Source organism: Phascolarctos cinereus, unplaced genomic scaffold (assembly GCF_003287225.1).
Source record: "Phascolarctos cinereus isolate Bilbo 61053 unplaced genomic scaffold, phaCin_HiC Scaffold_5;HRSCAF=322, whole genome shotgun sequence".
NCBI classification, from domain to species: domain Eukaryota; kingdom Metazoa; phylum Chordata; class Mammalia; order Diprotodontia; family Phascolarctidae; genus Phascolarctos; species Phascolarctos cinereus.
Genome location: NW_027555958.1, coordinates 194,980,755 through 195,008,129, shown reverse-complemented (window position 1 = coordinate 195,008,129; position 27,375 = coordinate 194,980,755).

The following is a 27,375-nucleotide window of genomic DNA, read 5'->3' as shown; positions in this document are numbered from 1 at the left end:
GATGGATCAAAAGGTACACACAGTTTAATTGCTCTTTGGGCATAGTTCCAAATTGCTCTCCAGAATGATTGGATCAGTTCACCAACAATGCATTAGTGTCCTAATTTTCCCACATTCCCTCCAATATTTATTGTTGTCTTTTTCTGACATATTAGCTGATCTGATAGGTGTGAGGTGGTACCTCAGAGTTGTTTAAATTAATACAAGTGTATGACCTGTTGGCAACATTGTAGATGGCATTTTTGTTTGGGTCCTAGTTGGATTAGATGACCCCTTGACATCCCCAACAACACTAACATTCTGTCATCTGCTCTACAGACATTATTATAATGACCAATTCGCCCACCTTCCAGGGATGGGCTGTCAATAAGGGTTTTTGGAGAGATTAAACAACAAGATATTTCCACTTTTTAGCCATTATTGAGAGCAGTATGAACATTCGGAATTTATAATGTAAAACATTGGTATCTTTACCTTGTTGCCTTCACCCTTTGACACAAAACAATTAATGAAGCTGTTGGAGTTATTATGTTCCTTGATTTCTTCCTTGATTTTTCTGCTTGACTTGGGTTTTACTTCTCTTTTGAAGGAAATAATCCTGGAAAGGAAAGGGGTTAGAATTAGGGATGAGGTTAGATATAAAATACTAGGTTGGTGAGATATACTCTCAAAAGGGAGGGTGCTCTTTCAATTGAAATTAATTGTTCAATTAAACGTTATGAATTTCTACTATGGGCAAGTACTGAGCCAGATGATAAGGCAATAAATAGAATCATAAACTAATGCTAACATTTTCACTTGAGAATTGCCTTGAAATAGAAGAATCTATTTACATATGTGCAAACCAGACACAGGCCACAGGCAAATATATTTATGACCCTGTTTCCTGTGCCTACGTCAACTGTATTTCCTCTACCAAAAATTGGGACACACGCCCTCAGAAGAAGATGTTACTTTTGTACAACCTCACCAAAAGAACACTTTCTTTTCTTGAAATCAGAATGCCTGATCGGCCACTGAACCTGGAGGTATTGAGGAAAACCAGTAAATTCACAAATGAGACTGCATTCTAAGCCTGCCACTGTAATACTGTAACAGAGGACTAATTAAAGATAAAATCAAATAAAAACAACGAGTGTAAGACTTGAAAGGGAGGAGTGGGAATCCTCTTCTCAACAAAGGGCCCTAGTTTGGGGCTTAAGTGGACTAGATTCCTGTCCTGAGGACACCTGACCCCAAAGAGAGGCAATCCAATTTTTCTCACCCTCTCTGGATTATTGTACTCCTATCCATGGTGAGCTGGTTAAAGTTTAACAATATGCTCTGGAAAAAAAAATATACCTACAACACACTTTTAAATTTAATCTGCATTATTAACATTTTCACCATCACTTGCTTAAGTCTAAACATTCAACAAAACAATAAATCAAAATTTGTAACATTTGTTAATTTCCAAAGAGGTAAATGCTCACACTGAAAATATAATAATAAGATTTGGAGAGCTGGTTCAAGCTGGCTCCAGTATACTCCTGCTTTATCACAGAGTTCTAGCTTAGGAATGGTTTATGTTTAGAGGGCACTCAATGTACAAAGTAAATCAGGTTTAGAATTAGTAGGTCTCAGAGCCAGGTAAACCTGAGTTCAAGTCCTTCCAATAATAATAGCTAGCATTTTTATAGCACCTTCTATGTACCAGGCATTCTGCTAAGCACTTTAAAATATTATCTCTTTTGATCTTCCAACAACCCTGGGAGGCAAGTGCTATTATCACCTTCATTTTGCATACCACAAAATGGAGACAAACAGACTTTAAGTGACTTGCCCAAGGTCACATAGCTCGTAAGTATCTGAAGCTGGATTTGAACTCAGATCCCTGACTCCAGGCCCAGCATTCTATCCCTTATGCTATGTCACCTAACTGCTTCATGACATAAATAATATCTTTAAAGTCTATAAAACATTTTCCTCACAATAACATTTTTAGGAGGATAATTCAATTATAATAGACTACCTCGCTTCTTCCTCCAATACTCGGCTCAATGTCACTACCATCAGCTTTCCTAATTCTACTAGTGGTTACTATTTCCCTCCTCAAATTATCTTGTCTTAACTTCTTATGTAAAGTATATATAAATAAAGTATATATCTTATAAGGGCTGCTAGGCAGAGTAGTGGATAGAGTACAGGGCCTGGAGTCAAGAAGACCTGAATTCAAATCCAACCTCAGATACTTACTAGCCATGTGACCCTGGGTAAGTCATTTAACCCTGTTTACCTCATTTTCCTCATCTGTAAAATAAGGATGATAATAATAACACCTACCTCTCAGGTTGTTGTCAGGATCAAATAATAATAATTGTAAAGCCCTTGGTATAGTTGCCTGGCATATTGTAAGCACTATATATAAATGTAAGCTATGATGATGATGATGATGTAAGCATTATATTCCTCCTACCAGGGTTTAAGTTTCTTTTGGGCAGGGAAATGCTTTGTTTCATCTTTAAAATCCAGAGCACACCCCAGGTATTTAATAGATATTTGTTGAATTTAGTTGTGGTGATTTTCCATCTTGCAAGATGAAAATACTGATGCTCACTTTTTATACCCATTTTATAGATGAGGAAGGACTGAGAAAGATCAACTGATTTGTTGATATTGCCATTGGGTGGTCAAAGCACTGGAATCAGGATCTGAACCTGTGTCTCCTGCCTCAAATTCAGTATTCTTTTCATTTTGCAATGCCCTACTCTACGAATAATTCTGTTATCCCTCTTCCATTGTATAACAAGAAGAAATTTTGAATCTGCATGATTTTGAAATTATACAGAAAAGAGAAATAACTTATTACTAAAAGATCCTGACTTAACTCATACATAAACTCTTTTCTACCTATATTTTAAAATAATATAACATAATATAAAATGTTTTGCTACAGTGACTAACTTTATGGTATAAGAAAGCATTTTATTTACAATGATGAGAAATGCATAATCCAAATACCATATATGCTTTTTAAAAAATTAACAAATTTTTAAATGTTTGGAATAAAGCAAGCATTTCCATAACATAGTATAATAAAAAAGATGATAGTACATGAAACTGCAAGTCTGTTACACATAACATGCTGTTCCTTTTAAATATATAAGAAAGCCGTCATGAAAATTTCCTTTTTTTCCCTTTTTTCTCCCTTTTTCCCTTCTTCACTCTCTCCCCCAGAGATGGCCACCATCAGACACAAATAGGCACTTACATGTAAAATTATGCTATACATACTTCTACTTATCAGTTCTTTCTATAGATACAGATAGCACCTTTCTTCATATATCCTTTATAATTTATTTGGGTATGTATGATAGCCAAAATGACTTATTCACTCAAAGTCATTCTTAAAATATTATTGCTGTTACTGTATACAATGTTCTCTTGGTTCTGCTTATTTTGCTCTTCATTATTTCATGTAAGCCTTTCCATGTTTTTCTAAGATCATTGAGCTTATCATTTCTTATAGCACAGTAGTATTCCAACACAATCATACATCATATGTGCTTTTGATAGAGTGATAAAGGGCACAGTGTCCACAATAAGTTATTAATAATCCCTTTATTTCTATAGTAATTTACAGTCAACAAAGCATTTTCACATCATCTCATTTCATCTTCACAACAACCCTGTGAAGTAGATCAGGCAAACATTATTATCCCCATTTTGCAGATGAGTAAGCTGAGACCTTAAGAAGCTATAAGACTAAGTACAAGCAGGTAAACTAGAACCCAGATCTTCTTGTTCCCAGTCTAGTCATCTTTTTACTAAAATCATAGAATCTTAGAGTTGTAAAAGACTTTACATTTAGTCTAGTTCTAACCATCTATCCAACAAGTGAATTGTTGCTACATTACATGAATCTCTGCAATAATATTCTTAGTAGATTGGGAGCTGGCCTCTGTTCCAACAACACCTATAGCGATGAATAAATCTTTATGCTTTACGAGCAGCCCACTCCATTTTTAACAGGTCTAATTGTTTATGTCAGGGACATGTGCACATGGACAGGGCTGCTTTTTCTATTTTTAAAATTTTTTTAAATTTTTAAATTTTTTTAGGGCTGCTTTTTCTAGCACATATCGTATACGGACACTTACAAAATAGCTTCACTGCTCACAGCTATGGGCTTGGGGAGGAGGGACCAGAGGAGAACCCTCAAGGTTAGAAATGAGCAGGAAGAGAAGACAGAAGTAGCTGAGGTGAGAAGACTCTTGGTTCTTAAGGATTTCTTTCCATTCTGCACCGTATCTAATCCAGTGAAGTGTGAAACATTGAAGCTTTACTTTTCCCCGTCAGATGCAGACATGTGATAATGGAGGTAGCAGACACTGTCTAGACACGAGTTCCCACGGTTGACTTGGTCATGTACTTCTAAATAAATCCTGGCTAGATTCAATCCCATCTGTATTAGAAGCAGTGGCCAATTCCTCATCTCCCAGCAATCCATGAGGTGAATAGCACCTGCACATCATCTTTCATCATCCTTTGAGGGGCACATTGTTGTCCCACCAGAGCCAGGCATGAGCTAGACTCAAAAACTAGAATAGGGAGAAGGTAAGGTGGTTTGCTTGGGCTAGGGGTGCTGGGAGGGTGCTTACAGTTGGTGCATTTTCTGGATATCCAAACATTTTCAATTTTAAGTTAACCACAATATATATAAAATGTGATAAATCCTGACTGGTCTAAAAGGAGGTGATTCAGTGGATGGAGAGAGACTCTAAGTATAATTGTAAATGTTTTTAACTCAAGGTTCAGGTGTTTCTGTAGAGGTAACAGAAGGAAACTATTATATTAGAAAAGAATTCTTAAATGCTATCCACCTCCAGAGAGACAGAGCTGATAAAACTCTGAATAAAAATTGAAGTATACTCTACTCTCTTTCTTTCATGATTTCACACATGTAATTAATATATTATTGCTTGCCTTCACAATGGGTGGGGGAGGTCGAGAGAGAGAATTTGAAACTCAAAAAAACTTTTTAAATGAATCTTTAAAATAAATAAATAATGAAATGTAAAAGAAAAGTGCTTTCTCTCAATTGGCAGTTGTAATTCAGTAACAGAGGGTCCAAATTGGTCATCAGAAGCAGTATCCCTTTTTCCAGTGAACAAAGGGACAGCAACTGTTGGTCCCTGCATAATGCATGGCATTTTGTGTAGGATCTTAAAAAGAAAGAAAAGAAGGAAAGAAATGAGAAAAGGAAGGAAAGGAAGAAAAAAGGAAGGAAAAAAGGAGGGAGGGAAGGAAGGAAAGAAAAAAAGAGGAGAAAACAGATATGATATTGATGGTGTTCTATCAACATCAGTTTGTAAGCCTTGAAGGCAGAAACTATGTTGTTTTTTTCACCTTTATATCTTTAGGCTTAGCCTAGTATCTAGAACATAAACACTTAATAAATGGTTGTTAAATTGAAAATTGAATATTTAAAAGAATGAAATACTGTGGCCCAGCCAGCTAGACAATAATGTTTCAGTTACATCTCAAAATAGACTTTGTTCTGAAAATTAGTTAATTTTTACAAACTGTCCTGATGAGGCATCCTTAAAAAAAAATTAAGCTGGACAAAAGCTTGCAGTTGTTAATATGTGCCAAGATCATTTTACAAATCTTGCTGTCATTAATGCTGAAGTAGACAGGCTTCCCAATTTTGATTATTCAGGCATCTTTGAAGTATTTTCAAGCCAAAAATAAATTTTGGAAACGTTCCTTTTTTCTAATGAGAGAGGTCAATATGGAAAGAAATGAAAGAAATGAAAACTACAAAAGTTTACAATGGTTTCTAGAAATATTTAGTGACCTTGACTAAAAGGTATATGATTTCTTGTTTACTGTGCCATGGAGAAAAGCCACAAAAGTAATAATAGCATTCAAGGTTTGCTTTTCAAATATTAGCTCATTTGATCCTCACAGCCTGGGAAGTAGGAGTTATTATTATCACCATTTATAGATTAGGTAATTGAGGCAGACATCAGGTTAAGTGACTTGCCCAGGGTCATACAGCTCATTTGGGTCTGAGGCTGGACTTATTTAGGTCTTATACCACATACTCTATTTCTCCACCATTCCACCTGCTGCCCTAATAGGATTAGGACATCTTAATCATTTGTAGTCTTTTAGCTGTGTGACCCTAGGCAAGTCACTTAACACTGTTTGCCTCAGTTTCCTCATCTGTAAGATAAACTGGAGAAGGAAATGGCAAACTGCTCCAGCATATTTGCCAAGAAAATCCCAAAAGGTGTCATGAAGAGTCAGATATAACTAAAAACGAAACAACAACAATCTACTTTGGCAAGTGATCTAATGGAAATGTAGTTTCTTTCTTCTTTGCTTCCCTCATTTCTTTCTTCTTTTTTCAATTAAATTTTTTTTCAAACAAAAATCCACTTTCACTCCTCAACTCCCTCTCCCTTCATTGAGAAAGCAAAAACAAAACAAAAAGCCTCTATCACAAACATGTATGGTGTGCAAAACAAATTCCCTCATTGGCCATGTCCAAAAAAAAAAAGTCAAATGTGGAAATTTGTTCAATATGATTGTACATGTATAGCCTATATTAAATTGCACATCGTCCTGGGGGAAGAGAGAGCAGAGGGAGGGGGGAGAAAATTTAGAACTCGAAATCTTACAGAAGTGAATGTTGAAAACTCAAAACAAATAAATAAATAACTAAAAAATTTCTAAAAGTCACTCTGCAAGAAATATAGTCATTCCCAGCTGGAAGAAAGGATTGAAAGATTGTTTGAAGCAGAAGGGATACAGAAAAGGGGGAGTCTAGGAACTCTGGAGGCCCAGGGTGCATACACGGGCTGTAATTGCAAGGGAAGAGTGCTATTACTCTGAACTGGCCTTTGAAGCTTTGTCTGGCTCACTGATGGGCTTAAGCAGTGATCTGCGTGGATAGAATTCACTGTTTTGCTGGTTGCTGGTGAATTTGTCCTCTCCACCCTTCTTTCATCCTCTGTGGCCTGGCAAACTGCTATTGCTTGCCATGGGAATTACCTGATCTCTTTAAACCTTGCTTATTTTCTGTCTGTACTTTTATAATGAGCATTGCCTCCAGACAGAGATAAGCTGATTTTTATTGTATTCTGAGTTTTGGTTACAAGTGAATGTACCAAACAACTTTGGAAGCATTTTGAATGACAAACCAAAAGGCCAAAAGAATGAAGATAAAATGGGCCACTAACCTCTTGCCAGAGAGGCAATGAACTTAAAATTAAGAGAAACATACATTTATAAGTATGGCCAATGTGGGAGTAATTATTCACATTTAGGAAAAGAGTTTTATTTATTTTGTTTGATTTGTTCAGTGAGAGACAGTGGGAGAGACAGATTATAATTGTGTGTAAAAATAACTGTAAAAAATTAATGAGTGGACAAAAGAACATGTTTTCAAGTATTTGAAGGCCCGTCAAGTGGAAGAGGAATTAAATTTATTCTACTTCATCCCAGATGGCAGAACTAGGAGCAAAAACTGTCAGAAAGGCAGCATTTGGGCTCCACATAAGGAATAACCTAATAATCACAGCTGTCCGAAGGGGGAACTGGGCTATTCTGGAAAGTAGTAGGCTCCCCCTAAGGTGACATTTCTTTCTCCCATTTTCAGTTTTTCCCTATTTACTGATTCATGCCCCACTGCCTACAAACATGCCCAAATCTCTCACCCTAAGCCTTAGAATCCTTCCTCATGTTGTAGCAAAGAAAAATAGTTTATTTTATTTTTAAAAGTTTTTCTTTTTTAATTTAATGTTTCCCCCAATTACATGAAAAAAGTTTTATCGTTCATTTAAATATTTTTTTGAGTTTCAAATTCTCTCCTTTCCCTTTTCCTCTCATTGAGAAGGCAAGCAATTTGATAAAGGTTATACATGTGCAGTTATACAAAACTTATTTCCATGTTAGTCATGTTTGTGAAAAAAAACACAGCAACCCCCCCCAAAAAAAAACCCAAACCAAACCAAAACAAACAAACCAAGAAAAATAAAGTAAAGAAAAAATATGCTTCAATCTACATTCAGATTCTATCAATTTCTTTCTCTGGAGATGGAGAACAGTAGAAAAATAGTTTAGCAAAGCTAATCAACACCACAAATGTGGCAAAACTATTTTTAATAACATATGCAACATTTTACATCCAGCATTCCCCACCTCTTTACTGAAAGGATACAAGGATCTTTTTTTTTTTCTTAAGGCAGTTGGGGATAAGTGACCTTCCCAGGGTCACACAGCTAATAAGTGTCAAGTGTTTGGTCTGAGATTGGATTTGAACCCAAGTACTCCTGACTTCAGGGCTGGTGCTCTATCCACTGCACTACCTAGCTGCCCTAAGGATCTTTCATCATTTGCTTTCTAGCAGCAAGAATCACTACAGTAGTCTTATAACTGCTAAATGCAATAGCTTTTTCTCAGTTCTCATCATCCTTAACCTCTCTGCTACTTTTGACACTGTCAACAACTCTCACCTCTTGAGTAATCTCTTCCTTTAGCTTCCATGACATTGCTCTCTCTTCGTTCTCCTCCCAATCTTATTTCCTCTTCTCAGTTTCCTTTTCTGGTTCATCATTCATCTCCTGCTCCCTGAGCATGAGTATCTCAAGAGAAGGCTCTTCCATTATCTTTCTACTGCCACTCCTTTGGTCATCTCATTTTGTAGTGCTTGTGACAAGCATTTGCAAAAAGGCCACCATGAAAATCATCGCAGCCTATGCAACATCTGTTACAGAGGATGATGAGTGTTGAAACGATAACTGAATCTATGGGAGATGATGAGGTCACCAGGTGAGATAGTTTTGAAGGAGAAGAGGAGAGAGCTCAGAACAGAGCCTGGGATCATCCACAGGCCTTAGAAGGCCTGAGCTGGATGATCTGGCTAAGGAGACTGAGGAGAGGTCAGACGGGTCAGAGGAGGACCACGAAGGAACAGCATCATGAAAACCTAGAAAGAAGAGAGTATCAAAGAAAAGAGGAAAATAATGCTTTGATAGTAAGCTTTGTTAAGTACAAAGTTGAGCCTGGGAGGACAATGAAAAACATTAAAAAATAGGATTCAGGAGTAAAAAATGAGAGAAACCAAAGGCTCATAGACTGCACAGAAGCCTCATGTTGATACATCAGGAATATTTTTTTTTGAGAAAAGAATAGGAGAGCATTGGACATAGTGAGCACCAAATAATAAGTAATTGATTTATATTTTAATAGACATGAAACAACTCATTAATAATATAGGAATCATTCCTTAATGATGTGTCTGAATATAGTCAGCCCTACTGACTTAGTAGACCTAAGATCAAAATTAGTACAATACCAGAAGAAATAATAAAGAGAAAATGATATCGTTTGCAATTAAAACTACTCCAATCTGACCTACTTATGTAAGTTTTTGATGTTGAAAACGGATGAAGGGAGTCCAACTCCAGTTGTACTACAGTTCTGAACTAGGGTGATAGCTGCGTGAATAATGAGAAGTGAATTGGTGCAAGATTTTTCAACCAATCGGCTATAATATTTAGACAGTGTTCTGCGAGCCTTAAAGAACCATGTAAATGCTAGCTATTATTATCGTTGCCACTAATATCACTACTATTAGTACTATTACTACTACTACTTCTTTCTTCTTCTTCTTTGTTGTTGTTTAATCTTGGTCTGACTCGTGATCCCATTTAGAGTTTTCTTGGCAAAGATGCTGGATTGGTTTGCCATTTCAAAATGCTTCTCCAACTCATTTTACAGATGAGGAAACTGAGGCAAATAGGGTTAAGTGATTTGTCCAGGGTCGCACAGCTAGTAAGTGGTTAAGGTCACATTTGAACCTAGGTCTTCCTGACTCCAGGCCTGGGCCTGGCTTTATGCTGAAGGGCCTTAAATGTCACAGAGAACTTCAGAGCTTTTTTTTTGCATGCATTGGGAGTCACTGATCAACCCTGAAATATCATTCTGCCTTTCCAGCTTCCTTCTCCCATGACTGAGATCCTTCCTGGACCTCCATACCAGGCACAGGCCCAGGTTCACCAAGCTTCATTCCCTTCCTCATGGTGCTTTTGACAATCCTGAACTTCACTATCATGACCTTAAGCCATACTTTCCCCCTCCCTGCCTTTATCTTCCTTTTATGTGTTGTGTTTTTTCCCATTAGAATGTCAACTTGAGGGATTTTCTTTCTTTTTGCTTGTATTTGTATTCCCAGCACAGAGCCTGGTACATAGTGTATAATAAATGTTTATTGCTTGCTTGCTTGCTTGCTTGCTTTCTGATTTCACAGAAGAGTGCTATGATCAAAGCAGCTAGCTCATACTCCAAGTAAATTATACCAAGAACATCAACGCATCAAGTACATTTAATAATAATAATAGCTAATATGTATATAGCACTTACTATGTGCCAGGCATTGTGCTAAGAGCTTTATAATTATTCTCACTTGATTCTCAGAACAATCCTGAAAGGTAAGTGCTTTTATTATCTCCATTTTACAGATGAGGAAATTGAGGCAAAAAGAAGTGAAATGACCTGCCCAGGATCACACAGCTAATAAGTATCTGAGGTCATATTTGAACTCAGGTCTTTCAGACTCCAGGCTCAGTGCTCTATTTACTGCACCACCTAGCTGCTGTTGTAGGGCAAGTCATTTACTGCTGTATGCCTCAGCTTCCTCATCTGTAAAATGAGCTGGAGAAGGAAATGGCAAACCACTCCAGAATCTTTGCCAAGATAACCCTAAATGGGGTCATGGAGAGTCGGACACAATTGACATGACTGAATAACATAATGATAAAATGACATAATATATGAAAGTACTCTAGAAAGCACCCCACAACCCTAAGTACTAATTTCTACAAAACACTTTGTAATGTTAGCTACTAAGTTGTTTTTGAAGGATTCTACTGACCTTTGCCATAAGGTAAATGTACCAGCACAACTTAGGGCCCAGGCAGTGGGCATTCCAAATGACTTCCGGGCAGGCACTCAGTGGTTTGGTAAGTTCTAAGCTGGTCAGCCAAATGTTCGATGTCACTATTTTCTGCACATCTGTGGAATGCAAGGTTGTGAAATTGTTTGGCTACAAAGTACAATGATAGGGACAGAGAGAGGGACTGGATGTCTGATTTTATCAGTATATTTTATCAGTATATTTAGCAGTATAAGAACAGTGGGTAGTTTTTTTTAATTAAAAAAAAGTATTTTCAGTTCCAAATTCTCTCCCTCCATTCACCTTTCCCTCACTCATTGAGAAAGCAAAAAGCATGAATTCCATTATGTGTGTATATATATGTATACATATATATATACACACATGTAAAACACATTTCTACATTAGCCTTGTTGCAAGAGAATAAAAGCATAAAATAAGAGAATAAAAAAAATGAAGTGAAAAAAATGCTCCAATCTGCCCTCAGAGTTTATCAGTTCTCTTTCTGGACGTGGACAGCATTTTTCACCATAAGTCCTTTGGAATTGTCGTGGATCACTGTACTGATCAGAGTAACTAAATCTTTCACAGTTGCTTATCATTATAACATTGCTGTTACTGTGCACAATGATGTCCTGGTTCTTCTCACTTCACACTTTATCAGTTCACAGATGTCTCCCCAGGTTTTTCTGAAATCCCCTTTATCATTTCTTATAGCACAACAGTATTCCATCACAATCGTTTTTTTTGGGGGGGGCAGCTAGGTGGTGCAGTGGATAGAGCACTGGCCCTGCAGTCAGGAGGACCTGAGTTCAAATCTGGCCTCAGACCAAACACTTGACACTTACTAGCTGTGTGACCCTGGGCAAGTCACTTAACCCCAATTGCCTCAAAAAAAAAAAACCAAATTCCCCCCCAAAAAAACCCAATCGTTTTTGGGGGTAGTTAGATGTCACAGTGGATACAGCACCTGCCCTAGAGTCAGGAGGCCTTGAGTTCAAATGCGACCTCAGACCAAATACTTCACACTTACTAGCTGTGTGACCCTGGGCAAGTCACTTTAACCCCAATTGCCTAAAAAACCCCACCAAAAACCAACAACAAAAAAGCACATCACAATCATTTTTGAGCCATTCACATTTTCAGCCATTCCCCAATTGATGGGCATTCCCTCAATTTCCAATTCTTTGCCCCCACAATAAGAGCTGCTACAAATATTTTTGTACACATGTACACATGGTTCCTTTTCCTTTGATTTCTTTGGGATACAGAACTAATGTTCGTATTGCTAGGTCAAAGGATATGCACAGTTTTATAATTTTTTGGGCATAGTTCCAAATTGTTCTCTAGAATAGTTGGATCATTTCACAGTGGCTGTTTTAATCAGTATTTAGTTTCCTATTTGCACATTTATCTGGAAATATGCTTGAACTTGATGAGTGGTATAACCTTAAATTACAGAAGTAGATCAGGGCCATCTGCAGTCATTCTGATCTATATCTTGCCACTGGACCCAGATGGCTTCGGAGGAGAAAGTGAGGCTGGTGATCTTGCACAGCCCTCCCTCACTTAATTCATTTGCAAGTCATGGCATCACCTTCCTGATGTCATATCCTCTTTAAGAATGAAGGACAAACAACAACAAACAACAGCATGTAAGTGGATAAGAGGGGAGGACCAGCAGGAGAGAAGAGTTGCCCAATATGAATGAATGAATGAATGAATGAATGAATGAAATATTTATTAAGCACCAGCTATGTACAAAACTCTGTGCTAAGCACCAGGAGGTATAAATAGAAAAGTAAAACAGTTCCTGAGTCCTAGGAGCTCCCATTGCAATGGAGGAGACAACACATATGGAAGGTTTAGCTACAAGTCAGTTAGAAAGGCATCATAGTCCTGAGGGTGCAGCAGCAGCATAACAAATGTTAATACCGCTTCTTTTTTTTTCCCTTCTTTTTGTAAGGCAATCGGGGTTGAGTGACTTGTCCAGGGTCACACAGCTAATAAGTGTCAAGTGTCTGAGGCTGTATTTGAACTCATGTCCTCTTGACTCCACGGCTGGAGCTCTATCTACAGGCTGCCCCTAATACCTGTTCTTTAAAGTCATTTTGACTGATAAAAATGACATTGATTTATGATGCTGAGCCACTTGAGAGTGTCAAGGACTTTGATGGCAAGAACTTTCTTTTTCTGGGTCTTCAGGAGCTGTGGTTGTAGCGTCTACTGGAGAAGTTGTCAGGCTGCATCTCCACAGGGCTTGTTTCCCCGGAAGATGGCTGAAGGCTGGAAGCTTTGCGATGCCCAAGCCTCTTGGTTCTGCACTGCCTCTGTCAGATCTGAGCGGATATGGTAGTCAAGGTGGTGGTGGTGGTTTGACTTGCTTGCACAAGCTTCCTGTCCCTCCCTCAGGATGCTCTGCTGCTCCAGCCAGTGAGGCTTGCTCACCCTGAACGTGACATTTGGTGGGGACGGCTGGCCCCTTCTCCACAGGAGTTGCTTCCCCTGGATGTGCAGGCTGGGCTAGAAACAGGATTAGTGACTGTTGGTGGATGTCGGTCAGTAGTTGTTGCTGGAATACATATTCATTCACATTCACTGACAGGCTGGCTTTGGACGCAGGCACTCAAATACTGATGATTGGGCTCAAATTCCATGTCACTGGCCTTGCTATTATGACATAGACTATCACACTTTGGCAGGGTCTAAGTTCTCTCCCTCCCCATCCCAGCAATCTTATTTTCTCTTTATTTATTCATTTCAATAGGTGCTTTTAAAAATCATTGTTAATACCTTTAGGTTTTCAAAAAAAAAATCACAGTCATTTCCTAATAATATACTCCCTTCCTATCATTTAACATTACTTTGTAACAAAAGAAAAACAATATCAACCAACCCAGTTACCCTGTCTGAGAACGTGTGTAAAATTCCACAACCATCATCCCCTACCTCTGTATGAATGTGAGGGATGGATGTGTGTTTGATAACTTTGGTTCTCTGGGATTCAAATTGTTTATTGCAATTAATCTGAGTTCACTTGCCTTTTGGTATTATTTTCATTTATATTATTATAATCATTGTATATATATACACTTTTTTGAGTCTGTTTGCCTTGCTCTGTATCAATTAATACATCTTCCAATGTTTTTCTAAATTTCTCATCTTCAATGTTTCATATAATGCAATAGTAATACTCTACATTCCTATGTCACAATTTTTCCTGCTAGTCTTCAATGGATGGGGAGCCTCTTGCTCCCAATTTTTGCTACCACAGAGGGTGCTACTTCAAATATATTTGGGTACACAGGCTCTTTATTTCTGTTATTGATCTTCTCAGGATATATATTATTGTTTGGTTGTTTCAGCCATGTCTGACTCTTTGTGACCCCATGTGAAGTTTCTTGACAAAAACACTGCTGTGGTTTGCCATTTCTGGTTCATTTTACAGATGAGGAAACTGAGGCAAACAGGGTTAAGTGACTTGCCCAAGTTCACACGGCTAGTAGGTATCTGAGGCCACATTTGAACTCAGGAAGACATGTCTTCCTGATTCCAGGCCTGGCACTCTATCCACTATACCACCTTAGCTGCTCCCTGGGGTATATATGCCCAGTAATAATATGGTTGGGCCAAAAGATGGGTTTAGTTGAGTGACTTCTCACTCATTATTGTTTTCCAGAATGGTGGGACCAGTTCATAGCTTCATAAACTGCATCTTAATGTTCTTGTCTTTTCACTAATCCCTCCAACATTGTTTCCATTTTTTAATCATTTTTGCCAGTTTTATGAATATGAAGTGAAATAGCCCAAATAGTTATTTTAATTTGCCCTTTTCTCCTTCCCTGTCTCATGGTACAATGGAAAGAAGGCTTTAGAGTCAGAGAAGCCGTATTCAGGTTCTACCCTGGATGATCATTACCTGTGTGACCCTGGGTAAATAATTTAATTTTCCCCATCTTTAGTCATATCATCTGTAAAGTGAGGGGGAGTTGAACCAGAGGGTTTTTGAGATCCTTCCAGCTCTACATCTATTATCAGTGATTTTTTTTAAAAAGCTTTTTATCATTTACATGTCTTCATCTTTAAACTTTATTCATATTCTTTGGCCACTTAACCTATTGAGGAATAGTTTTTGGCAATATATACTTATGTTCAATTCCCTATAGGGATAGGGACTAGACCTGTGATTTCATTAAAATAGGGAACTCCCAGATGAGAAAACTTTCTCTACTAATGAAATACTTATCTGTACCTATAGACCTGAACACTACAGTCTTAAGGAGTTGCCTCTTGAATATCAAGTTATAGTCAGTGATGTTATTGCAAAGACTTTTTTTCTCACTAGACACTCTTAAAAAATGATAGTTGTACTGATTTTGCATATATAAAAGCTTTTAAATTTTATATAATTGAAATGGTCTATCCCATGCCTGGTCTATCTGATTTTTTATTATTACCTCTCTTCCTTGCTTGCTTATGAATTCTCCCCCTAATCAGAGGACTGAAATATACTTCCTTTTATTTTCCCCTAATTTTTGTGATATGACTGTTTACATTTTGGTCCTCATAAGAGCCTTGTGAACCTTGTCAGGCAGTTCTACAGATGAGAAAATAAAGGCATGGAAAAAGCTCAGAGACTTGCCTAGAGTCACAAAGCATACCAGGAAGCCTATCAAATATTTTTAACCACCTCAGGCCTTTTCATTCTCCTTTGAGTGTAACTTACACTTTCAGAAATCATTTCTGAAAATGCAATTTCACAAAATTTTACTTTGTAAAAGCAAGACTCATAGAAGGTTAATCCCTATGTTTCAGACTCTGAATTACAAGCAGAATTTCAGATGTAACCATGTCTTCAAGAATCAAGAGTTCTACCCCACGAGGAGGATCATTTAAATCCTGATCATTCTATGGTTCTTTCCAACTTTTGACAATATCTCTAAAGCTGATAGGCCAAATTATTACAATGAGAAAGAGAGTATAAGGCATAATGGAAAGAGGACTAGATTTGGAGGCAAAAGACTTCTGGGGAATCCAAGCATTACTTGACTGCAATAGCTGCGAGAAATTAGTTGTAAGTCACTTGACTTTATGAGCCTCCATTTTATCACTGGGGAAATGGGAATAATAATGTTTATACTTTTCACTTGGAAGAGTTATGAGATTCAAAAAGATAATGTAAACATTTTATTGATTGCTATGAAAATGTGAGGGATTCTTTTAAAAACCTCTATTGTTATATTTTGGTTTTCTGTCATTCATTTCCGAGTATATTCTCTTTTCCTTTCTGCCAACCAGAGAGGCATACCTTATTCCAAATAAATTTAAAAAAAGAAAAAAAAAGACAGTTTAGTAAAACTAATCAACATATCAACCTGGTCCAACAGTATATGCAGTGTTACATACCCATAATTCTCCATCTCTGCAAAAATGTTATTTTGTGTCCAACTCTTTGTGCATTCTCCTATCTCTTCTTTGGGGCCAAGCTTGGCCATTAGAATTATACAAGGTTGTTGTTGTTTGCCTCTGCATTGTTGTAGTCATTGTGTTTATTGTTTTTCTCCTTCTGCTTACTTCACTTGTCTTTCCAAGCTCCTCTGTTTTCTTCATAGTCTTTTCATGTACAGACAGTTCCTGGCATCTCAGGAGTTCACATAGACTGGAGTTGGAGACATTCTATCTGCCAGTGGGCACTTATATATAACAATATATTATTACTTATGTTTAACATTATCACTTCCCCTTTCCAATTTTTGATGCATGTGAGGGCTGTCTTGAGGACATAAGAAATCATAAATAATCAAAGGACATATGGGGAATGTTGGGTAGTGGAAGTAAAGGGAGGGTAATGGGAAAGAGTAATGACAATATATCAGTTGTGCCATGGTGATTGTATTGATGGGGTTTCTAGTCTTATCATCTATACATAATAAACCTAGATCTTGACTCAGAGTTAGGAGAAACCTGGGTTCAGAGTTAGGAGATACCTGGGTTCAAGTCTCATCTCTGACACTTCCTGACTATGTAACCACAGGCACTACACTAAGACTATTTTATTCAATGAGAGTTTCTACATCAGAGACTTCCTTTCGTGAGTGAAATCACAGCGTTAGACAAAAAACACTACCCCACAATGAGAATGTAACATCTGTAATACAAACCTCATGGGGTTTTGTGAAGATGCAAGGAAATAATGCATATAAAGCACTTGTAGGCCTTAAAATGATAGGTAAATGTAAACAAATATTATTAATAGAAAAAATACCAATTCAGAACCACTTCCTCCCCTAATGGGATGCTCAGCCATCATCTGGGAGGTAGAAATGGACAAAGGGATTAAGTACAGGCTTAAAATTGTAGGCTCATAGATTCAGTTTTGGAAGGGACCCTAAAGGTCATTGATCCGGTCCTCTCACCCCATAGGAATGAAAAGACTTGTCCAAGGTCACATAGGCAGCAAATAGGAGAGCCAGGATTTAATTCCAGTTTCTCTGTCTTCAACTCTCACACTCTCTTAACTATACTACACTGCCTCAACCTAATTAGAATGTAACCCCTTAGAGGCTGAAAGGGATTTTTCTTTTTCATGTTCCTCAGTGTTTTACATGGTGCCTGTCCTGTGGCAAGCTCCTCATAAATGCTTATCGATTGTAGTATCCTAGGGACAACTCTGTTCTTCCAGAAATAAGCAGACAAAAAAAAAATCTTCCCTTTTGTTTGTTTTCACCCACCCCCATTTTTTGTTGACAAAGACACATCAAATATTTGATTTGTGTTAAAAAAAATACAGTAGGCTGTTTTTGTAGGTTGCACTTTTAACAGTATTTGGATACCTAAGAATTTTGATCACCAATTTAGCTCAGCTAGATTAGATTTTTTTCTACATATACAAATGAGGTGTGGATGTGTGTGCATGTAAGAATATATAAAAGAGAGAGAGCGAGCAAAAAGCAAGAAATATATTCTCTTGTTGTTGCTGAAATGCGAATTTTCCAATTTCCATAGAATCCAGTCATGTCACGTTACAAACTGAACTAATAAAGGCTACTTAAATATTGACCCTTTATTTTGACGTGATATAAAAAGCTGAGTAAATAGAATGAATCATGCCACTCTACTATTATGTATTACTATCGGCACATTCTCCTAACCACTAACCCTTTGGCCAGTTTATGTTCCCAGTCATTTGATCTCCATCAAATGTAAGATGAAAGTTTGTATCTGTAACTTGCATAGTCAAACCTTTGTACCAGAAACCTGGAGTGATTCCACAATACTTGACTTTTTTATTTTCACCCACCAATTGAGGGGAATGGGATTTGGCCTGTTGATGTAGGAGATAGAGCTTTTCTTTCCAAATAGATTTCTGGAAACAGTCAGGAAGCTGGGGGTACTTCTCAATAGTTGATACTTAAATCAAATTAACGTCTCAGAGTGACAGCTAATCTCTATTTCCTCTTAGCGGTGGGTGATGCCAAATTTGAATATGATATTTTTAGTTTCATCTTCTTAATTTATACTATCCCTGTGATAAGACCCTGTCAAATAGAGCATTGAGGGGTTTTCTTATTAACCATCGTTTTCATATTGTAGTCTTAATAACTTGTTCTGTGTTTCAGAAAGGATTGAATGTTTTCTTTCCAGATTCCATCAGCTGCAGCAACCAACATGGTATGGAGTGGGGAGAGGGGAGGGAGGCCAGGCCCAAGCTTCCCATTGATCTAAGAGCTTGCATAGTTCAGCAGCACTGAGTTTCAGTCACTCCAAACTCTTTTCTTGTGTTTTCTAAGCCCCCAGAGCTAGGAGAAACCTCCTATCCTAATACAAAAAGAAACATACCTATTTAATTCTAATTCATGGCTTCCTAAAATATGATTCTTTTGCAAGTTTCTTGAGAGTTAACTGAAAATACCACTCCACTTTACTCTGTTCTAATGTGCAAAGCTCACTTTATATTTCATTAGCCTTCCTTTGTTCTCCACTGTTTTGCTTGATATTATCACAGTGACTCGTCAGTAAAGATTTTTAAAAAATCTGTTTTATTGATATATTTTATTTATATATTACTGTCATTTCTAGATATACACATTCCTTTTCTTTCCCCCTACCCACTGAACTTGCCCATGTGAAACAGATAGTTGGGGCAACTAGGTGGTACAGTGGTTAGAGCACTGACACTTACTAGCTGTGTGACCCTGGGCAAGTCACTTAACCCTGATCGCCTCACCAAAACAAAAAAATCAAAAACAAAAGAAAAACCACCCCAAAACAAACAAACAAAAAAAGATAGTTAAAGCAAAACCAATCACTGCAATGACTACATCTGACCATGAATGCGTCATTCTCTTCTTAGAATCCCTTGCCTTTCTGCCAAGCAGCTAGAGGTTTGTTTTCTTATGGGTTCTCCTGGACCATTATTAGTCTTTCATTAACTCAGAGTTTAGCTTTTTAGTGATCTTTTCTTATATGTTGTTGTAGCCTCTGTGTATATTGCTCTTCTGATTCTATTTCATTGATTCTGTATCAGTTCATACACATATTCCCATGTTTCTCTGGATTCTTTATGTACCACAGGGCTCAAGCCTTGGTATTTTGCATAAGACTCTACTTACTCATTGATTGAGAGAATGTAACTAGGTGAGAGGTGGAACTGATGAGCGCTTGGGAGAGGAGAGTTTTGGTAAGAAGCTGTTATGTAAGGGGCTGCTGCTTTGACTATGTTCACGTTTCCAGTAAGCCAGATTACAGCCTCTGGAAAATTTATCTTTAGGTAAGATTGGGGGCACACTGTCTCTCAGTTGAACTGACATATGTCAGTCCAAGTGGGAAAGCTTATTATTATTTTTTTCTTTCTTTTTGGTGAGGCAAACGGGATTAAGTGACTTCCCCAAGGCCACAGAGCTAGTAAATGTTATTTGTCTGAGGCGCATTTGAACTCGGGTCCTCCTGACTCCAGGCCTGGTGCTCTATCCACTGCTCCACCTAGCTACCCTGGGAGAGCTTATTCTTTGTATGTATTGTCTAGTATATGCTAATCTGTATAACTGCTCTGTTTTTGGTTGGTTATTAATTTGGCCAAATGGGTTTGTTATTCACTTTGTGATAGTCTTTGCATAATTGGCGTTTGGTGGGAAGGAAGTCAAACCTTTGGATATAATGCTGCTCTGGTATTGCTTTTCTGAGGAGAAACAGGTCAGCTTCATAGCCCCATTCTCCTGCTCCCCTCCAGGCAGGAATCAAAGTCTTTTTGGAGAGAGGTGGTAGAGATTTCAGCGATATCTATATGCTCTCTGGGAGCTGCTTTTAGTAAACCCCTGTGCATATGCATAACCTATAAAAGCATCACATTCATACCTTAAATGCACATTCTCTTTTCTTACTGCGCAATAACAGGCATACATTAATATACTACCACCATTTCCCAAATGATAGACTTTCACTTCAGCTATTTTCCAATTGAAATATACACATTTTGTTTCTGGTGCTTTGCTGCTTCTACAAGTGTGCTGCTATGAATTAGATTGGGTCTTTTCCCCCTCTGTGGGACTGGCTTGTGATGGCTGACACCCCCTAACTTTGACCTTTTGGGGGTACATATGCCCAGGAGCAGGATCTCTGGATCTAAAAGGAAGAACAGTTTAGTCACTTTTATTAACATAATTCCAAATTATTTTGTAGGATGATCTGACAAATTCATGGTTCTGCCAACATTGCATCAGTGTGTCAATCTTTCCATAGCCCCTCCACACATTGAGTGGTTCTCTTTTTTAGGGGTCATTTGGCAAAGTAGAAATAACACACACAAAAAACAAAGTTGGAGAACGAATTGGAGCAAAACAAGTATCTATAGAGTAGGATATTTCTCCACTTTACTGAAGACATAGTTTTCTTTTTCTTTTTTTTCTTTGAGGCAATTGGGGTTAAGTGACTTGCAGTCACGCAACTAGTAAGTATCTGAGATAGGATTTGAACTCAGGTTCTCCTGACTCCAGGGCCAGTGCTCTATCCACTGCACCACCCAGTGGCCCAAAGGCACAGTTTTGAGTTTGCTTTCGGGGCAATTCTCAAGATATCCGAAGTAAGAGAGGATACCAGATGCCTCTAGAAAACGATAGTATTATTATTGGAAAAAAGGTAATCAAAGAAAATATGTGTAACTATTTACAAATATGTCTACTCTCCCTTCTCTACAAAAAGCTTACTGAGAAAAATGCACACATACATCCTTTCTGGAGTTTTGGGAGGAAACAGGAAGTATTTCACAAATTATGTTCTACGGCAGACCACATTTTTATACTTACACAGTTGACTGAATTGTCAAGAATACACAATCCCATTGTACTTATTTTTTGAGAATATTACCAAATTATGCCGTATATATCTTGTTTGTATACTGTTATTTGTAGGTTGTTTCCCCTATTAGACTGTGAATTCCTTGAGAGCTCTGTCTTTCTCTGTATTCCCAGCACTTAGCACAGTGCCTGGTTCATAGCAAGGACTTAATCAATTTTTATTGAGTGACCCTGATGGAGACAGTCCAGGACTCTGAAATGCAAGAGCCTTGGCAATTAGCTATGCCGCCAGGCCATCAACTTTTGCTTCTAGCTCAGTTCCCACAGCCCTCACTGAATGGAGAAATCTTTGTGGAGAAGGGACCCACCTTTCTCACCACCACCAGCAACAACTGCTGGCCAATTGACATCAACAGGTGTTAAGTATAGGAACTGTGGGGCTGGCAGCCTCACACCACCCCCACCCCCAATCCCGCTTCCAGCTTAGCCCTCCCGGTCATTGTCTGGAGAGGCAACTTCAGCCCAGCCATCCCCACCAACTGCCAACCAACTGTCACCCCACAGGGAAGGCAGGCCAGCATAGCTGAAGCAGCAGAGCACTTTATGGAAGAGATGGGAGGCAGTTTGCCCCAGAGAGATCAAACCATCACAACCTTGAAAATTACCTGCCCTCAAACCCTGGTGAAGACATCCCAGGACCCTAAGACCCAGGAGTCTTTGGAATAGTAATGCCTCCATTCCAGTGTCAAATGGTTCAATATCAGAGACCAATAGGATTTTATTAGGGGAAATAACATTAAGGAAAAGGCATTACCATCTGCTTTGAGAATATACTCTAAGGACTATTAGACCTTTCCATCTGACTTACAGCTGAAACTTTCCATATGTGTTATTTCCCCCATTAGAAAGTGAGTTTCTCAAGCACAGGGACTGTCTTACTTCTCCATTTCTCCAGTTCTTAGCACAGCGCACACAGTAAGTGAACAACAAAAGCTTCATTCATTCATTCATGATGAAGTATTCTAGGTATTCCTGCTTGCAAATGAAATTGTGCTGATTGTCCCAAGCCTCAGAATATTGTAGAATCTCTTAAATGAAATTAATAATCAATATCCACAAGGGAAAAATGGATAATAGTCCAGATTATAACATGCAGTTGGATGGACGTATCTAAGGAACAAAGGTTAGTCCCACAAAGATTCTGAATTGTAACACCCTAGAGCCATGCGACTCTTCACACACAGTCATATAATTTAGCTTTGTAAACAGAAAAAGCCCCAATACATTATTTACAAAACTTTTCATGTTTTTCTTATTTCAAGCTTTTGTCCCATAAATGGCAATTGTTTTCCATCTTAAGGAGCAATAATACTAAAGGGAAATAATATTAAAGAAATATTTCACTAATTATTACATAGCTTGGGCCCATTGACTTGATTGGATTCCAAGGTCATAGGTTTAATCCTTACATAGGTCAGCTAACTTCTCTTAGTTCATGGTCTTTAGATCATGTCCCTCATTCCAGCTAGCTGTCCCTAAAACTGTTAGTCAAAAGGGGGACAGTTTGGATAGCTCAGTACAAACTTACCATTCTTACTGGAAAAACAGTGGAAAACATACGGTACTGACAATTCTGGGAAATCATCATTGTAGACAGAGGACAGTGCTGGACAACTTGCATCTGAAAAAAACCAGAATTTGCTTCCTTTCTGGATGTATGTGTCCAAAGCTAAAGTTTCTGCATTGTGGAATGGAAGTTATTAGAATGAAAACTAGGGGATAGTAACAGAAGTTTTACTGCAGCTACATCTGTGGTGTTTTGTAAGAAACATCCATGTCTGTTTCCCTCCAGGAGGGGTAAATTCTAGTGCTGGTGAGGTGGGCACAGTTTAGTGTTCCATCTGCAGAGCACTTTGCAAAAATCATTAAGTCCTTCGTGGGGGCATAAGGTTCGCTCAGGTCTTGCTCTGCCAGTCTGAGAAGAGATGTGAGGGGACAAACACAAGGACTGTGTTTGCACAGCTTGCACAAGGATTGGAGCAGACTGATGACTGCTATAGGAAATCTAATCTTCCTTCTCCTCATCAGTCTCCTCCCCCAAAAGAGATAAAGTGAAAGTAAACAGGAGCCTGGAAAATTACCAGTTTTCATCCTAATTGCTCTTCACCGAGCAAGGGTTGAGGACCTGGATGCTACACTTCCTTTTCCTATTCAGTGTGCCTGTTTAGATATACTTTTCTCCCATGTAGAGCTTTTTGTTAGAACAGGTTTTCCATATGATTCCTTCTCTGCAAGAACTACTTTTATAACTCACAGTTCTGTAATACTTGGCTGTTTGCTTGAATATTCTCCAAAAGTCAAAAGCAGCTAAGGAGGATTCATCTATCTCCAAGGGAAAGAAAAATTGACAACCGTGCTGAATTTAGGAGTCTATGTTTTTGCCTTTAACTGAAATGAGCTGATTACCATCTGACCATTTGTGAGGACACATCACTCTCCCATAATTCTGGTTCAACTGATTTGGCTGAGGAGGACCCAAGAAGCCATTTTCCTCAGTGATATTTCCCCCAAGTTATTTCAAATGCTGCATCAACATATTACTATTTTGAGAAACTTTATTTTAAACAGTGTGCCACTGTCATCGAAGAGAATGTATAATCTAATCCTTAACAAATTCCTCTTTCTGTTGAGCTTACTACTATCCTTCAAGCATCCATTCCTTTTCTGTCCCATTTTCCTTCACTCTTGCCCTTTTCTTTCGCCCACACGATTGCAATAGTTTCCTAACTTGTTTCTCTGCTTCCAGGCCCTTACTTCTCAGTCCATCCACATGACTGCCAAAGTGATATTCTTAAAGCATAAATCTAACCAAGTCACTCCCCGGTTCATGAACCCTCAGAGGCACCATTTTGCCTTTTGCTTACATTCCATTAGGGAAAACAACACATCTGTATATAAATAAATACAAATACCATATTCTATTTGGTATTTAAAGGCCTCGACAGTCTGGCTCCATGTAACCTGTCCAGGCTTATCATACATTATTGCCTCCTTCCCCTTCACTACATTCCAGCCAAACCTATTAAACCTCCTGTTCTCCATACACAACATTCCATCTTCCACATCTGTGCCTTTGCAAATATCAAATTTTTGATATTCTAGTTTTGATAATTTTTCCTGGAATGCTCCCATTCCTCATCTCCAACTCTTAGAACCTTCAAGGCTCAGCTCAAGGGCTTCTTCCTGTTGGGCGCCTATCTTGTCCTCCAAATTTCTGGTACATTTCCCCTCTCCAAAGACTATATACAAATACTACATACCAACAGAAATACTACATACAAACCTTATGTCCCCACAAAGGACTTAATGATATTTTAAAGGGCTCTTCAAATGGAACACTAAACTGTGCCCATCTCACCAGCACTTGTATTTGTATACTACTTTGTTATATAGATTTGTATTTATGTATCTGTATACATTTTCTTTCTTCCACCTTCAATTAAATGTAAAGTCCTTGAAGGCCCGCAATGACTATTTTATTTTTCTCTTTGGCACGTAGCTGTTGAATGAATAAATGAAAATTTAATCTCAAACATCTTAAAGTTTCTGATTCTTAAAAAAAATGAAAAAGAGGAAAAACAATCAGTTCAACAAAGCTAGTCAACACTTCAACTGAGCCTGAGAGTAAATGCAGTGTTTTACCCAAGGCCCCTACCTCTGTAAAGAAAGGCTGGAGTGACGTTTTCTTCTCACTTCCCTGGGGCAAGGCTTGTGCTCCATAATTACAAAGCAGTTTTCCATTTTTTTCCCTTTCCATTGACAATTTTTGTAGGCATTTTGTATATTATTTTCCTGGTTCTGCTTTTACTCCTCATCAGTTCATCTAAATCTTTCCATGTTCTCTGAGTTCTTCTTATTCATTGTCTCTTACAGTACAACAATATTCTATTATATTCATGCACTATCATTTATCTGGCTTGTTGTTTAGTGGTATCTTGACTCTTCTTGACCCCATCTGGGGTTTTCTTGGCAAAGATACTGGAATGGCTTGCCGTTTCCTTCTCCAGCTCATTTTGCAAATAGGGAAACTGAGGCAAATTGGATAAAGTGACTTGCCCAGGGTCACACAGCTAGTAAGTGTCTGAAGTTGTACATGAACTCAGAAGATGATTCTTCCTGACCCCAGGCCTATTGTTATATCCACTGCGCCACCTAGCTGCCCATTTGTTTGGCTATTCTCCAACTAAAGGACATCTATTTTATTTCTTATTCTTTGCTACCACAAAAGTGCAAGGAATATTTTGGGGTAGGTGGGGATTTTTTCTGTCTTTTTCCTTCTTAGAGTATATGTCTAGCAGTGGGATCTTTAGGTCAAAGGATTTGGACTTTTTAGTCACTTATAAAAAAAATTTTAAGTATAATTCCAAATTGCTGTCTGGAATTCAGGGTGGCACACTTTTACTCTCATCAGATTAGAATTAGGGTTATCTAGCCTGACCTTGTAGTCATAAGATATAGGTTTAAGTTCTGTCCCTGAAATATATAACCCTGGGCAAATCACTTAATCTCTTTGTGCTCTGGGATCTTATTAGAAGTTCCCATCACAGAGCTTGAACAAAAAAAAAAGTGGATATCCAAGTATTTAAAGTATGGGTGGTTATAGCAAGTTTTAGAGCTTGATAAGAACTTTGAGGCAAAATCCAAAGAGAGGTTAAGTGATTGCCTTGGGTCATACAGCTAGTAAGCTTCTGAGTTAGGATTTGAATCCAGGTCTTCCTGACTATAGGTCTAATATCCTATATGTGATGCTATGAAAAATTCGGCTTTCCAAGAAAACTGATGATATAAATGAAATATCAGGGGAGGTGGTTAGCCTTTGGAAGATTAAACTGTTTACAAGCTCAAAAAAGAGAAGAAAAGAAACCATTTGTTATGAGGTCTGGTACCATGTTTAGTTAGCATTTTTTTTTGCAAAAACTCTTAAATTTTTGGTACTCAAAAGACCAACACAAAAGCAAAAGATATCAGCATTGTAGAGATAGAGCTTTATTTCGGTTCTTATCCATTAACAGATGTAATAGGAACAACATCAACTATTAAGACTGGAAGGCTCTTGCCACACAGCCAAGTTTATCTCCTCTCCCCCTTCTAACAATGAAACAGTTCTCAAGATTTAATTGGTCAAGGGGACCAAGGCTTGAACCTGCTGACATGAATCAACACATCCTTTAAACCAGGCAAATGCAGAGGTGAGGTGATTTGCATCCAACTGAAACAACATTGTATCTTTGCTGAATATCCTTTCCATTCTATGATTAAGCAAACTTCTTTTGCTAAGTATTAAATGATCCATGACTCTCAGTTTGTTTCAATCCTGACCCTACGGGATAACTTGTTGTTCTGGGTCTCAGATGGGTCCAGTGGTTTAGGGTCAGGATTGACCCTAGCTTTTTAAAAAAAATGTGTTCTTTGGTTATACCAGGGAATGAAAGTTGTATGGATGGCTTAGTGAAAGTCTGTCACCCCAACTAGAAAGTTGGAAAAGGATATAATATCCTTTGCTATTTTATGGATACAAGGAAACAGTAAATGGATGACTAAGCTTAAGCAATACAGTGGCCTAAAACAAAATACTTTGGACTTCAGTTCACAGTATCTCATGAAGAATATTGAAAAGGCAACTTGAAAAACTTTAGATACAGTTGAAGCATAAAATTCCATTGATCAAAAAAGATTATAGTGTATTTATACAGATTAGGTCGTGAACCACAGTTTAAGAAGTACTGAAGGGGTTGTGAGTGGAAAAAGTTTAAGAAGCCCTGGACTAGGGTACACTGAAGTATTTGAAAAATATATAAGGGTTGGTGTGTGATCTTTTAAGGAACCTAATACTCTCCTTGAAACAAAAGTCCATCTTTTAATGTGGAAAGTCTATGACACATCCACAGTAGAGACCTTGTGACATAAAAGGTACCATCAGTGACGGGACCAAAAAAATGATAGACTAGTCATATACTAAGAGGGAGGAGGAATCCCTGACGTATGGCTTACATGCTTCACTGGTATCTGTCCTGCCATGAGATAGAAGAAGGCCCCAGTGTGCCTATGGACCCTGTATGAAGGGTTTGCTGAGGTGAA